Below are 2,368 nucleotides of genomic sequence, written 5' to 3'. Positions count from 1 at the left end.
GTTCAGTGGGCGTGGCTTATGTTAAACCTGTCTGTAGTGTGCAGCAGCCTCCTTCCTCCATCCAGCTGCTAAAACCATCTGATAAAATAAAGGTTTTGGGTTTCGGTGCCTTTAAGATTCCCGAATCTTATAAAGGAATTAAACCCTCCTCTTTTTCTTCCATCTCTTTCGTCCCTCTTTTCTTTTCATGTGCTTTTATTTTTTCAATCTTCTTTCCAATCCGCGCATCAGGTTGTCTTTTATTTTGAAGTGGCGCCTCTGTCAGGGACGTGCAGCGCGCTGTCTGGGCCGTGTGTCTGACCCAGCATTAAAAGGAGGACCGGTGTTGGTGGAGAGGAGAGCCACAGTCTCCTCCGGAACCAGACAGCAGCGGGACGTTTCTCTGAACCCGGGTAAGATGTCCTCAGAGCGCTGCATGTTTTTACTGCTGGGTCTGTGCATCATCTTCCACTGAAACTGGTTTGACAGAGCAAACCAGTTTCTGCAGACTGTCCCTTTTCAGGAACCTAAAGGATATGTAATATTCAGTGTAATAGTAGTTTAGTTAGAGTTAACTTTGTTTTAATAGACATACAAGGTGACATTAGGTCAATAATAGGAAACAGATGCTCTCTCTTATTCAGTCCTGACTTCATGCATGCTGCATTAGGAAAGCAGAAGCTTTGGTATCTGGAGAGGAAACTAAAAACTTGAATAAATCCGGGGCGTTGGCTGTCTGTCTGTCTGTCTGTCTGTCTGTCTGTCTGTCCCTCTAAGTGTGTGTGTGTGCTGAGTTGTTAAAGTTGCTGTTGAAATCTGTTTCCAGTTAAGAAGTCTCCTTTTTTCCCCTTCCATCTGATGGAACCACTGGAACTAAAAATGCTTCACAGAGGTCAATTAAAATTCCTGCACTGCTATTTTTCATTGCCTTCCCCCTGAGCGTGTGTCTGAGTGCATTTAACTCTATATGCATTTAAATGATACACTTGACCTCACTTTGGCCTCTCTCCTGCTTATTCCAACATGTGTTTGTACTCTAGGCTTAATATTAGGAATGCAACCCCATGCTTTTACAGACAGAAACCTACAATCACATCTAAGAGATGTTTCTAGGCAATCTACTATCTTTAAGTTGTTGCACCTCCATCCTTCCCAGGATCCCGCACCAAAAGGTTGCAGGTATTCAAGACACATTCTGGTTATAGCCATAAAAATCTTTATGTGTAATGGATTACTGAAGGTGATGGCAACAACTTGTCTTTTGTGATTTTTAAAAAATAAATATGGTAATTAAGTTAAAATTAAACTTTTGTTACTCTTGACTCATAGCCATTAAAGCCTGTTGTGATCCATTAAGGTGACTTATTTTCCCCCCCTGTGTTATGCAACTAGGCAAGAAGGTATTTAGTAATCATTCACAAACCTCCATTCATCTATCTGTGAGCAGGTGGATTAGGTCTTTGGCTGGTTGCTATTCAATCACATGGACAATAAAGAGAAGCACAACTATGCATGAGCACGTTTACCTAAGGGCAATTAATCAGGATGGGGAGGAAGCCCACATACTTGGAAAAAAACAAGCATGCATAGAGAGGAAAACTCCACGTCCCCAGGCTGGGACAGCTGTTATTACCTGTGTCAGTTTTTATCAGACTACTAGCTGATGAAAAAAAAAATAAAAATAACCTTTTCCAGACTGATGTTGCAAAATAATTACTCCTTTTAATAATGAAAACCTTTGAATGAATAATTAAATAAGAAATACTGGAAACAACTCTTATAGTTCATGGTATTAAGAATTAAATATATTTGCTAAAATGTTTGTCAATTTCAAAATGCAAAATAGGAAATTAGCCAATTTGCTTGTTCCTCAGCCTTCATCATTAAGAAGAATCTTTCTTTTTTTGTGAGAAAATACAATGTCAAAATGTCAATATCAAATTTATTTATATAGCACTTTAAAAACAGGTATAAAATTGCACCAAAGTGCTTTACAGGAAAGACAACAACATCAATTAACAAAACAGAATGTGAAACACTACTTCAATTAAAAGCCGAAGAATAAAAATAAGTTTTAAGAAGAAATTTAAAATGATCCAGGCAGATTTAATTTGAAGAGGTAAATGGTTCCACAGAATTGGAGCAACAACAGAGAAAGCCCGATCTCCTCTCCTCTTAAGTCGAGTTTGAGGAACTGTCAGTAATAGTTGATTATTACCGCGTAGACTTCTTGACACAGACTTGAATTTTAAAAGGTCTCTAAGATAAGGAGGAGGAGCTAATCCATTTAAGACTTTATAAGTTAATAAAACAATCTTAAAATCTATTCAGTAAAAAACAGGCAGCCAATGTAAAGAGGCCAGTATAAGCCTTATATGGTTACGCTTTC

The 2,368-nt window shown here is 38.3% G+C and overlaps 1 protein-coding gene across 1 annotated transcript in view; it reads left to right on the top strand.

Annotated features, from left to right (window-relative positions):
• The first annotated feature begins 141 nt into the window (after window positions 1-141).
• The window catches only part of LOC107084173 (four and a half LIM domains protein 1-like), a 32,015-nt gene continuing 29,788 nt past the window's right edge, over window positions 142-2,368 (top strand). Inside the window, exon 1 of the mRNA XM_015373883.1 lies at window positions 142-392. The gene's annotated coding sequence lies outside the window, so the exon portion shown is untranslated. The remainder of the gene's footprint in view (window positions 393-2,368) is intronic.

Source organism: Cyprinodon variegatus, unplaced genomic scaffold (genome assembly GCF_000732505.1).
Source record: "Cyprinodon variegatus isolate N-32 unplaced genomic scaffold, C_variegatus-1.0 Scaffold94, whole genome shotgun sequence".
NCBI classification, from domain to species: domain Eukaryota; kingdom Metazoa; phylum Chordata; class Actinopteri; order Cyprinodontiformes; family Cyprinodontidae; genus Cyprinodon; species Cyprinodon variegatus.
Note: the sequence above shows the minus strand (reverse complement) of the source record. Positions and strands in the feature narration are given on the sequence as shown.